This window comes from Labeo rohita, chromosome 22 (assembly GCF_022985175.1).
Source record: "Labeo rohita strain BAU-BD-2019 chromosome 22, IGBB_LRoh.1.0, whole genome shotgun sequence".
In the NCBI taxonomy this organism is placed as follows: Eukaryota; Metazoa; Chordata; class Actinopteri; order Cypriniformes; family Cyprinidae; genus Labeo; species Labeo rohita.
In genome coordinates this window covers 20,475,166-20,489,597 of record NC_066890.1, presented here as the reverse complement: position 1 = coordinate 20,489,597, position 14,432 = coordinate 20,475,166, and the positions used below count along the sequence as shown (strand labels likewise).

Here is a 14,432-nt window from a genome sequence, read left to right as displayed (position 1 = left end):
ACAATGCACAATGCTATATTTTAGCCTAGTTAATTATCAAAATTGTTCTAGGTTGAACAGTCTTATTTTGGTTTTGTGATTTAATATAGAACTATTTGAATTCTAGCACGTTTATTTCATTTACATTACGGATTGGTACTGTTTTGCTGTTTTGGTGAATGTCGGTGAATGTCGGTTTGTCAGATTATAAAAAGTGCACCCCCCGGCAAAACGAAATGCTTTATCCCTCCTCGAGGGGGCCGGCTTCCCATGTTTACCTGGGGGTCCTCAGCGCCAGCCTTGCACCCAGTCAAAGCGTGCGCTGGAGCTTCACCCCAGGGCTTGCACGAGTAAACCGGGTGCCAGTCCGTGCCGGTAAAATGTTTCTGTTGTGCCACGAAGCAACATACACGTCAAGTCCTTCGGGGGAATTGCGTTTAGCGTACGCAACCCGCTAAGTCCTAATCACAGACTCGCCGAATGAAGCTTCACGAAGAAACTTCACTCAACCGTCGGTATTGAACTTACCTTTCCGCCCTTCAGTTACAAACACACTGACTGAACGAGAGACAGAATTCCACTCAGGAGACTGAAGGCGCGAATCTTTAGAACGCGGGTCACTGTGATGTCACTGACACTACGACTCCATGGGCATTAAAGCTTTACGTTTTTATAACTGTGTTTCAAGAGTCACCGACACTCTTTACAATTTACATCACATAAAACATAAAGTACCAAAAAGCACCACAATATTATCATGTGTATTTGAACTTAATTGTCAGCTTAAATAGGCCTGTACCATGATTTCTTCAATACCATGAAACATGAATTTTAGTAACACAGTTTTACCATTACTGTTCTACTTCGTTTTATTTTATGACTTTTTGTTTTTAGCAAAGGCTACATCATGTGGTTAAACTCGGCTGGAGTGCTAAATCAAGCCCAGAAACATGTTCCACTGTTTTGGTCACTTAACAGCCAATGACTAGAGTGGAGGTTTAACACTGCAACACATTGCAGTTTCTAAGACTTTTTTTTTTTTTTATCTCAAATGCAGTTAAAGCCAACATGTTTTCTAAGAAGGACTGAACTGACATTAACAACATTGTTTATTTAAATCTAAAGCAGTTTGCTTTCTCTTCTGAACCTCCTTCATCTGTTATTGACTGTAGGAGAGAGAAGCTGCACACGGTTAATTGTGACAGCAACATGAGGATCATTCAGCTTCAGCTCTGTGAGTTTATATAATTATTATTCTTGAAACTACAATTCACAAGGGTTCTATGCGAGTAATTTTAATTATAATGCATGTTTGTTCATTTATTTCTTATCTTATAGATGTATTAATATGTTGTCAAGCTGCAGTTGCAGATCTACTAATTGTTCTGGGATCAAATGTGAGCATAAACTGTGATCTTGATGAAAATGAGGTTTATTGGATTTTACTGAAAATGCCAGATCCTCCAACAGTGATTCTACAATCATTGTCAACTACAACATCACCCTTTTACTATAATAAAACATACAGAAAGAAATATTCAGTGCAGTTTAACCAGTCTTAAGTCGCTGGGGTATATTTGTAGCAATAGCCAAAAATACATTGTATGGGTCAAAATTATTGATCTTTCTTTTATGGCAAAAATTATTGGGAAGTTAAGTAAAGATCATGTTCCATGAAGATATTTTGTAAAGTTCCTACTGTAAATATATCAAAACTTAATTGATTAGTAATACACATTGTTAAGAACTTTATTTAGACAACTTTAAAGGCAATTTTCTCAATATTTGGATTTTTTTGCACCCTCAGATTCCAGATTTTCAGACAGTTGTATCTCGACAATATTGTCCTATCCTAACAAACCATACATCAATGGAAAGCTTATCTATTCAGCTTTCAGATTATGTATAAATCTCAATTAAAAAATAAAAAATGACCCTTATGACTGGTTTTGTGTTCCAGGGTCACAAATATGGATTATGGTTTATATTGTGTTTATTGTCAATAACTGCAGTAATTGTTTTACAGTGTAATATCAGGAGTACTGGAGAGAATGGGACTTGTTGTCTCAACATGTCTGCAACAATAAAAATAGTTAAGGAATTGATTATAAAGTCTGTTTCTTTATGGGCACACACCTTAAAGTTGGTTATTTTCACTGTTATTGACTGGAAAACTATGCAGTTTATGCCAGTTTGAACTCAATTACACATTAAGCATCATTGTTAGATTCACTAATAAATTATGTTTTGTTCATATTGATATGTAGCTGTTTTATTATTATTATTATTATTTTTTGCATATAGCATGTAAATATTTTATTATAACATATATTTTATGACCTTTTGTATTCATCACATAACTAAATAAAAACACCAAGACTACCAATGCTACGCAGTGTGGTTAAACTGAATCACAAACCAAAACCAGAAACATGTTTCACTGGTCACTTGACAAACAGTGACAAACAGAGTCGCTCACCCTTGTCTCGAGTGCAGGTTTGAACCGAGTGCAGCGGTTCTCAAAAACTTTTATCAATGTCTAAACCTCAAATAAAGCAGCATTGCAGTTTGTCTGCTTTGTCTGTATATCTACATATTTGGGGTCAGAGAGTGTTTTAATGCATGGAAATCACCTTCACACCTGATACTGACCTTTATAGATTGTTAAATATATCCACACCTGACATTTTTTGAATGTAGTGTTTGTATAAATGTTTATCAGTCTTGAGTCTCGTCTTAACTTTATTTATTCTTATTGAGTGAAAAAACAGCGACCTCGAGTGGTTGTTCAACAACAACAAAAAAAAAATTAATTCACAGCGTCAGGTTTTCAAAACACAAGTTAACTGATATTTAACAACATTGTTTACTTAAAACTAAAGCATTTTTCTTTCTCTTCTGAACTTCCTTCATCTGTTATTGACTGTAGAAGAGAGAAGCTGCACACGGTCTGACAAGAGCTGCTGCCATTGAGATGCTTCAACAAAATGACTTCAGCAAACTGAAAGAGAAATTATGAGAGACAGACAATATATGACCACATGAGCACCTATTAACGTTCAGCTGCAATTGTTATCTTACGTTACTTTTTAAATGTTAATTATGGATTATTTTCACATAATCTGAAACACTAGTTTATGACTGCAATTTAAAGAAACAACACTGAACGTGCGATGATGGTGAAAACAATGTTTCTATGTATTAAATGTCTGTTCTCACCTGCAGTTTATTCACGTCACCCTCAATACTTTCTTTACATCCTCTGCTTGAGTTTGTGCAGCTCTTTATCAAACCTGAAACAACAGTGAATTAAATGTACAGGTAAAACTCTTTGACCAAAGAATACATACACATATCAATATATTATAAAGAAATCCTTTTCAGGAAACAAACAACAACAACAAAACATAGAACCTGTTCAATAAAATAAAACAATATGCTGAATTATAATCTAAAGTTTAGCCGATACCTATTACAGCAATGGTGACAGCAGCAGTGATCAGGGCAGATGTGATGATGATGGTCAGATTTATCCATGATTTCTGGTGTCGTGGAGCATCATTTGACTCTGATCCTGAAGTCTGATTCTTCTGGACAGAGTCTAAAAATGTTAAATGTATGTTAAGTCAGAACAATAAAACGATCAAAATATGTAATGTAGTATAAAAAAATAAATACAAATCAAAGTCGTTTTAAATGACAACATTTAGCATGAAAGTATGAAAAAAAAAACTTTCTTACCAATGATATAGATTTTGGTGCCATTGCTGAATTTTAGTGGTTTACTGGTTTTCACACAATAATAAACCCCTAATTCATCAATAGTGATATTTCTGATGAACAGACTGCTGTTAGTTTTCACTGAGTATTTGTGTGTTAACTTGCTACTTTGATATGTGCTATCATAAGTGCGTAAAATGAACACTGGAGGATCTGGTGATTTCTGTTTGTACCAGTAAATCTCCTCTATATCAAGTTCACAGGTTATATTCACATCAACTCCTAAAGTTACTGCAATGTTTGTTAGACTCTCTGTGACTTGAAACCACATCAACATATCTATGAGAGAAATAAAACACGTTTACTAAGATATAAAATCAAAAGAAAACCAATTTAATAAATCAAATCTAAAGTGATAAACTCACAGATGTAAAGCTGTATGATCTTCATTGTCTGATCCAGATGAATATTTTCTGTACTGTGATCAGTCAAACATCTCGTACTGTGAGCGGAAACACTATGAAACCTCAAACACAGAGACAAGAGAGGAAGTCAGAGCTGAACTTATGCTCACAGCACTTTTAGTTAGTCATTTTACATCATTTTCAATTCTGAAATAATACAGAAATTCTTGCACTCTTCTAACAAAAAGGTTAACACCACTGTCTCTGCATTGTAAAAAAAAAAAAAAAAAAACCACAATTTGTTGAGTCAGCTTAAAATAATTTGTTACCCTGCTGCCTTAAAATTTTAAGTTCAGTTAAGTTAAGTTAAAATTTTATTTTTTTTTATTATAACAATTTATTATATTATTTTAAAAATGTTTTATTTATAATATATATTTTATGACTTTTTGTTTTCATTAAAAAAACGAAATAAAAACACTGCCAAGGCTACACAGTGTGATTAAATTGAATTACAAACCAAAACCAGAAACATGTTCCACTGGTCACTTGACAAACAATGACAAACAGAGTCGCTCACCTTTGTCTCGAGTGCAGGTTTGAACCGAGTGCAGCTTTTCTCCAAAACCTTTATACAATGTCTAAACCTCAAATAAACCAGCATTGCAGTTTGTCTGCTTTGTCTGTATATCTACATATTATCAGAGAGTATTTTAATGCATGGAAATCACCTTCACACTTCATACTGAAGTTAGCTGTCAGTGTTAAATATAGTAATCTGACATTTTCTCAATGAGTGTTTTAAACAAGAAAACAAATGCTTTTACTGGAGTACTGAAAACTAGGTCTCATGGAAAAAAACAAAGTGAAAGTAAAATCAAAAAGACAACATAAAACACGGACATTGTATCGAGATGGAGATGAAATCTTTACTGCAAACACATAAACGCAGCTCAACCAATCAGATTCAAGGGCCAAAAAAAAGCTTTATTTTACAAAGACAATTTATTTAGGTTATAAAGTTTTCAAAGCACAAATGAACTGAAATTTAACATTATTTATTAATATCTAAAGCAGTTTTCTTTCTCTTCTGAACCTCCTTCATCTTTTACTGACTGAGAAGCTCTAAACGGTCTGACAAGAGCTGCTGCCATTGAGATGCTTCAACAACATGACTTAAGCAAACTGAAAGAGAAAAGATGACACAGATATTAGACGTTTATGATATTATAAAAACCATACATTCATTTTTAAGTCTACACTTACCAATTACTGTATGTTAATATGTTGTTCAAATAATGGACCTTAAAAATGTATTGAAAAAAAAAAAAAAAAATCACACAAAATGTTATCTTATATCATTGTGTTTTAGGATGTGATTCTATGTATTAAATGAAACCAGTTCTTTAAGACAGTCACTGAATCAACTGTGAATCTAATGCTAAATGTGTTACATCAGGCCCCTTCAGTGAATTTCTCTGCTTTTGACTCATTTTCTGAAAAAAAAAAAAAAAAAAACTTTTGTCACATTAATATGTTTAAAATTGTTTCACAGATCATAAAAACACAAACCAAACATACTGAACTTAAAGTGCTGAATGAAGTGGTGATGGAGCATTAGCTGTTGAAGTCAATTTGACTTCCTCTGTTTTGTTGCTCTCGTTTTTGCTTCAGAACTGGAGTGACTACGTTTAAACTGCTGTGCGGAGGGAAGCAGATTTTATATTGACCTGTTTTAATAACAACATAAGCATGAGGTTCATTCATCTTCAACTCTGTGAGTTTATTACCTGATATTATACATTATTAATCTTTAAAGTTTGCCATAAATCGTTTTATGTTATGACCACAAATTGGTTTTAATCCACTCATCTTAATTATGATGTTTATTTATTTATTATTTTTATCTTATAGATGTATTGATCTGTTGTCAAGCTGCAGTGTCAGATCTACTAGCTGATTTGGGATCAAATGTGAGCATAAACTGTGATCTTGATGAAAACGAGGTTTATTGGATTTTTCTGAAAACACCAGATCCTCCAACACTGATTCTACGATCAATGTCAACCACAACATCACCTTTTTACCTGAATAAAACATTCAGAAAGAAATATTCAGTGCAGTTTAAACATCGTCTTTTTATAACTAATGTGACTGTTGATGAATTAGGAGTTTATTACTGTATGAAAACAGGAACACCTCCAAAACTCAGCAACAGCACCAGAATATACATCACTGGTGAGTTTATTTACTCCTACAGGGATTAAAACATACGGATGATCACTGCATGCTTTTGTCATTTACTGCTTAAACATTTCACACACTTTCATTACAGAAGCAGCTCAACTAACTGAGTGTCACAATCATACAGCACTGGAGTTTATTGATCAGAATCAAACACAATGGCAGATTATTACCATCATATCTGCCTTGATCAACGGACTTCTGCTCATTCTGCTGATCGGTCAGTTATTATTCTTTAAGAGAAAATAAAACAAATTTGAATATACTAGTGTGGTAATTTGTAAAAATATCAACATTTTCTCCAACAGGCAGGTGAAGGTTTTGCAACTTATTTTATGTGTGTCTCCATATATATTGTTATAATTGAAGAATGTTTAATTCTTTCTTTCATTTGTAGTTTTTGCTGCTGGAAAAACAGAATGGCTGGAAAAACACATTCATGATGCTGATCTACCGCAGACACGAGTTACTGTACATATCAGCCTCAAGACTAAAACCAACCAGGTAAATGACATGAAGTCATTAATATCATAACTAACATTCATTACTTTAAGTCTGGATAATCATTGTATTTTCCTCAATGTTTTTTTTTTTTTTTTTTTTTTTTTTTTTTTTCAGTTTGCTAACGGGGACTGAGCTGCGTAAAAATATTTGTCAAGTTAACAGCCCTTATGTGTGAATATAAGACATGAATGTTCTTAAAATATTTGCTAGGGTGTATATGGTGTTTCATGTCAAAAACTACAGTAATTGTTTACAGTGTAATATCAAGAGCACTGGAGAGAATGAGGCTTGTTGTCACTCATTTTACAGCAATAAAAGACTGTTTACTTATATCCTTATAGGAATCTGACTATTTCCACTATTATTCACTGGAAAAATATACCGTTTAGAAGTTTATGTTTATATGAACTCAATCACACATTAAGCATCATTGTCAGATTCATTGATAATTCATTATTATTATTATTATTTTCATATTGATATGTTGAAACTAAAGTGGTTGTTTGGAAATGGCCTTGCATGAGTAATGGACAATATAAATTAAAATATTTCATTACATTATTATAGTAATGTTTTATATATGTAATGTTTTATATATGTGAATTGGTCCAAACATCTGTCCTACAACCAAAAAACAAAAAACAAAAAAAAAAAACATGTAAAACCAAATAATGTTTAAAATATCAGTAAGCTTAATATATCTAAAATCATCATTTACTTTCAGTTGGGAGGTGGCTGTCCCGAATCCCAACTCTTACATTTCAACTTTTGAAAATGATATTGTAATAATTTTTGCATTTTATTCCATTGTTGCTTCTAAAAGTATCTTTTTTTTTTTATTTTATAAAACTTTATGTAAATAAAAGCGTCTTGTAAGACTGTATGGTTTAGTCCATTGGCTTAGACTGATTTTAACTACACTCCTACATTTATGATCAGGAAATATACATGTGTCCCTCTCTTTTATAGCTACATGGTGAGTAGATAGCCCTCATCATTTTGAGATAAACGTGTTTAAAAGTCTGAAAAATCTGTGTGTAACTTTAAATAATGTCACTACCAATTATAAACACTTTCTGTTTCAGTTTTTCCATACCATTTAGTTTTTATTATGTATACAACTGTGCTAACTGTGCTAACAGTACTGTGCTAACTAACCATGTGCTGATTAGCATCTTTGAGCTAGGTTCAGAAGTATCTAAAATTGTCAAACAGTCACGACCAAAACATTTGGTGAAGTTTCAGTGGTAACATCATAGTTTTATGGAATAACACCCCCCCCCGCCCCCCCCAAAAAAAAAAAAAAAAACCAGACACTGCTGTAACAGTCACGACTGAAACATATCATCATTGTTTCAATATGGACAAAGGAAACACATAATCCTTTATTTGGGGGAAATTAACAAAATTTTAGTACAGTTGTGCATTTTTTTTTTGTGTTTTTGTATATTTTAGTATGTGGATTAAAATTCTGTAATGTGATGTGGTCACTACCATTACTGTCACTATACTGAAAATGTCCTGTCATGAATGAAACATGGGATGTTTTTTTTTTAAATAAAGCATACTGAATTATCAACTAATATGTTATGATAATGTTTAGATCAATTTATATTCAAACTAATGAATCCTTAACTTTGAAATCATTATGATCAACCTTTTTGCCTTTTACAAAAATAAATAAATAAATAAATAATAATAATAATAAAAAATAAATGAAGGATTCAAAATACAACAAATCTCATAAATCACACTTGAAATATTGTTCAGATTGTAATTGTTATTGATTTACCTCTGAAAATAAAATAAATTTAATAAAATAGCCAAAAAATGTACAAGATAGATGTCAGCAAAATCTTAATAACAGTATAACTTTCTTATTAAATTGTATATTATTGTGTAGGGAGACATTTGGGGAGAGGACAAATATTTCAAACCTTTCTGAAAATAAAATATGAGAATTAATGACATAATTACTATAAATGTGTACCATGGATATTACATAGTTTGTATACATACATTGTATACATACACTGTAAAAAAAAAAAAAAAAAAAAAAAACACCTTATAAAAATAGTTTCGACATAAAAAAAAGCAAGTGTTCGTGCTGCCTTAAAATTTTAAGTTTAGTCAGCGTAAAATGTTAAGTTGCACTACATGAAAACATTTGAGTTTGAGTAAACCTAAAATTTTAAGGCAGCAAAAACACATACGTTTTAAGTTCAAACAACTTTAAAGGTTTTTTTTTTTTTTTTTTTTTTTTTTTTTTTTTTTTACAGTGTACAAAATGTGAAAAAAGACTAATTTTATTCAAGGCGTTTCCAACTCTGACTTCAAACCAGTTCTGTAGAATGACCCATGCAGGCTAATATATATTTTATGACTTTATTTTCATCAAATAACTAAATAAAAACACCTAGACTGCCAAGGTTACACAGTGTGGTTGAACTGAATCACAAACCAAAACCAGAAACATGTTCCACTGGTCACTTGATGAACAATGATAAAGTCGCTCACCTCTGTCTCGAGTGCAGGTTTGAATCGAGTGCAGCATTTCTCCAAAACCTTTATACATCGATGTGTCTCACACTCGTCTAAACCACAAATGGAAACAGCAGCATTGCAGCTTGTCTGCTTTGTATATCTACATCTACACATTTAGTGTCAGAGAATGTCTTAAAGCATGGAAACCTGATACTTAAGTTTATAGACTGCAACTGTCCAGGCCACTAAATAAATAAGTAAGGAAAGAAAGAAAGAAAGAAATAACAAGAACAGACTGCTTTCTGTTGCAGTGGTTTTGTTATTCACATTTTTCATCTTTACTGAATATAGTTCAAGTTAATTTTATTTGTATAGCACATTTACAGGGGTTGGACAATGAAACTGAAACACTGGCCAATATAGTGTTGGAGGTTTCATGGCTATATTTATGCAGCCTGGTGGCCAGTCTTTACTGATCGCACATTCCACCAATAAGAGCAGAGTGTGAAGGTTGACTTTGTGCACCCAATAGCTCAACCATTGTACCCTGAAGGTGGTGCCGTGTATTAGGATGATAATGCACCAATACACACAGCAAGACTGGTGACAAGAGTGATTTGATGAACATGAAAGTAAAGTTAAACATCTCCCATGGCCTGCACAGTCACCAGATCTGAATATTATTGAGCCACTTTGAGGTGTTTTGGAGGAGTGAGTCAGGAAATGTTTTCATACACCAACATCACATAGTGACCTGGCCACTGTTCTGCGAAAGGAATGGCTCAAAATCCTTCTGGCTACTGTGCAGGACTTGTATTTGTCATTCCCAAGATGAAATAATGCTGTATTGGCTGCAAAAGGAGGCCAAACGGCATACTAATTGTGGTCTAAACCCAGGTGTTTCAGTTTCACTGTCCAACCCCTGTACATCAGCTACCAGACAGATAAAGAAAGGGCTGTTCTAATCTCTAAAGGCAGGGTAATCCAAAGTCATGGCCTACCACCACAAATGCAAACTCCCCTCTACACTTAAGCCTAACGTGTGGGACTACCAACAATGCCATGGTCGCAGGATCTTATAGGCTTCTAGATGGAGTGTATAGATGAAGGTGTTTTTATTTTGTGTTGAAAAAAAAAAAAAAGAAGAAGAAGAAACAGCGACCTCTAGTGGTTGCTCAACATAAATCACACTTTATTTTACAAAGACAATTTATTCAACTCATCAGGCTTTGATTTAAACAACATTATTTAAATCTAAAGCACTTTTTCTCATCTGAACCTCCTTTATCTGTTATTGACTGTAGAAGAGGGAAGCTGCACACAGCCTGGCAAGAGCTGCTGCCATTGAGATGCTTCAACAAAACAACTTCAGCAAACTGAAACAATGAGACAGTCATTAAACATTAGTGATCATATATATAACCATATACTAAAACTATAATTGTTAAGTTTACACATAAATGGGAAACCTCAAATCGAGTGGCCTGTACTTTCTCCAGACCTGAATCCCATAGAAATCCTATGGTATCAGCTGAGTCGTCATGTAGAGTGTAACCCTGCACCCCAGAACCTCAATGACCTGAAGGCAGCCCTTCAAGAAGAGTGAAATGCCATGTCTCAATAGACAATAGGTCGACTTGTGAATAGTATGAGACGTCATTGTCAAGCTGAAATTGATGCTCAAGGACACGACAAGTTATTGAGACATTGACATGTTTTGTTTTGGTATACCCACCACTGTTAGCTTTTGTTTCAATAAATAGTTTAAGATGAAGAAATTACCATTGCATGCTTCTACTTAAATACCTTACTTTCATGATATAACAAACTTTTCACATTTTACATAAATTTCCTCCGAAAGTCAAATATCCCTAACATTTTGTGAGTAGTGTATATGGTTATGTTTCACTGTTGTATGTGTTTATATGTAATAAATGACTCACCTGTGGCTCATTCACATCTCTGCTGGTTTTTTAGTCGAGTTTACACAGTTCTTTATCAAACCTGAAACAGCAGTGAATTTTAAACATCACTGAGATTAATTAAATAATTTCATGAATCAAAGAGCAGCTAATACTGTTTAATCAAAGAAATATATAATCATAATCCAAAGAAACCCATTTCAGCTTCTGTAACAGTTTCAACAAACAACAGTAAGAGTGCATTGATTGTGTTACATCAGTATATCCAGTTTGTAAAAACAGTTACTATGCAGAAATACTAAATTAATCTGAAAACACACACCTATTACTGCATAGATCACAAAAACATTTATCAGGACAGATGTGATGATTTTAAAAATTAGTCATGGTTTCCAGTGTTGTGGGACTAAATCCATCTGATCCTTGTGGACAAAATATGTAAATAATGATCATTTTAAACTATTTAATTTTAAGACAGATTTAACAATTTTATGCAGGCAGAATGACAATTTTTAAAACATTAAAAGCATTTTTTTCAAATGTAACGTAGAATATTAAACACCAATGTAAGTGTATACAAAACATATAAGCTATATTATAAGAATAACCATCAAAGTATGAAAATAACTTACCAGTGATGTAGATTCTTTTTTGCCATTGCTGAACTTTTGTGGTTCACTAGTTTTGACACAATAATAAACTCCTAATTCATCAGTGGCGATATTTCTGATAAACAGATGACTGTTTATATTTATTTATTTATTTTTTTAACCAAGTATTTGTCTTTAAAGATGCTCCTTCATATGTGCTATAGAAAGTGTATGCAATGAACACCGGAGGATTCGGTGATTTCTGTTTGTACCAGTAAATCTACTTTACATCAAGGTCACGGGTTATATTCACACCAGCTCCTAAAGTTACTGCTATCTTTGTTAGACTCTCTGTGACATGAGAATACATCAACAGATCTATGACAGAAAATAAAACACATTTATTAAGAGAGAAAACCTAAAGAAACCTCATTTACTCATTCAATGAAATGAATCAGTAAATGACTTGACAAACGCACAGATGTGTAGCTGTGTGATCTTCTTTGTTTGATTCAGATGAATATCTATACTGTGATCATTCAAACAGTACCTGTGAAACACTATGAAACCTCAAACACACAGACAAGAGAGGAAGTCAGAGCTGAAGTCATGCTCACAGCACTTTTATTTAGTCATTTTACACTGTTTTCAATCCTGAAATAATTTATAAATTCTTGCAAGCTGACAGCAAGCAACCTGAAAATGTAAAGAATTTTACATAATTAAAAAAAAATATATATATATGTATATATATATATATATATATATATATACTACTACTACAAAAGAACACCAATGTCTCTGGGGCCAAAGTGCAGAGTTCATACGCTCAGGATCAAACCCAGAGTTGACATTTAGACATATTTTGACTTAGACTTCCTGTTTTTCCTTCGGTCCTGTCTTTGCTGCAAAGCTGCAGTGACTTCATCTTAAATTCTGTGTGGAGGGAAGCAGATTTCATATTAATGTGTTTTAATTACGACAATAACATAACGCTGATTTAACTTGAGCTCTGTGAGTTTATTACATGTGTTCCATCACAATATTTATTATATTTGAGTGTAAATTCACATACAATTATAAATTCAAAGTTTCTCATAACCTGTTTTATATTATGACTTCACTGTGTTTTTTAAGCAGGTAATGTACTTTATTTATTTATTTATTTATTTAACAGATGCATTAATCTGTAGTCAAGCTGCAGTGGCAGATCTATTGACTGATTTGGGATTAAATGTGACCATAAACTGTAATCTTTATGAAAATTAGGTTAATTGGATTTTACAGAAAACACCAGATCCTCCAAAAGTACTATTACGATCAATGTCAGATATGTTTACAAACTTACAACCTACACATTCAGAGCTTGCACTTAGAGATTTATTATCCGTTTACTTGTTGATCTCATACTGTCACATGACATTTTAAACCCTCAGTGAGTCACAGATTTCACAGACTGCCATATCATAAATAATAATCAAGCACTTTCTAAAAACAATGATTACACTTTGTTAAAGATATGTTTAAGATATTTTATGAGGAAAACTCCAGTGCTTAGACTGATAGAATTTCTGACATCTTTTGAATGGTGCAATCTAAATCTATTTCCCTTCATGTAGTTTAAACCTGTGTGTTTATTGCTTACTTTCATTCGTCTGTGGAACATAAAAGATGTTTTAAAGAATGTTGGCAACCAGTCAGACACACTGACTGACATTTCTCAAAATATCTTCTCTAGTGTTTCTACAGAAGAAAGCCACACATGTTTGGAACAACATGAGGGAGAGTAAATAAAGACACAATTACTCTTTTTGGGTGAAATGTTTTAGTGTACATATAATAGGTACATTTTTGTCTTTATTTATTGGCTAGAGCAGCAGTTTCTTCTGAAACAATTCTAATGATCGCTCATGCAGTTTTATGTTCAATGTATACAATTCCTAAAATAGGAGAATCGGCTTATGTTACTTCAATAATACTTAAAATAATTGTTTTTAACTGTATAACTATATTTACATGCAAATGTAAATGTGGTGAAAAACACAAAGTGCATTCGACTATCTAGAGCAGAGTGAAAGACACAAATGCTGTTAACTGCTAAAAATGTTTAGTTGGTCTGGACTGATGAACGAGAGACTCCATCCACAGAACAAAGACAATATACTGGATACCTGTACATTACCAACAAACAGACACATGAATAACTTAATACAAAATAAAATAGAATCACAATGTGTATAAAATGTAAGAGAGATCATGTAAATGTTTTAAGTAACATGGACATTTCACATAGTAGATTTGCATTATATCTTTTGATACATTTAAGTGTTGCACTTGACAATAATGTTCATGTTTAGAAACATTTGGATCATTATGGATGAGTTTAATATAAATTTTATTATATTTTAGGCCTTAAACTGAAGAGCCATACAGACTTGAGCTTCTTCCCCCTATGTTTCACATTTAAATAAAACAAAATGATCACTTGAATACTAAATCAAAATTAATCATTCAATACCATGTTTCTACTACACATGCTAACACACATGCTGTATTATTTCATTGTAAAGTCTGAGTGTTTTTCA

General features: G+C 32.7%; 1 protein-coding gene across 1 annotated transcript in view; it reads right to left on the bottom strand.

Annotated features, from left to right (window-relative positions):
* Positions 1-14,432, bottom strand: part of LOC127153371 (NLR family CARD domain-containing protein 3) — a 269,389-nt gene that overhangs the window by 235,394 nt on the left and 19,563 nt on the right. The gene's annotated exons all lie outside the window — the stretch shown is intronic.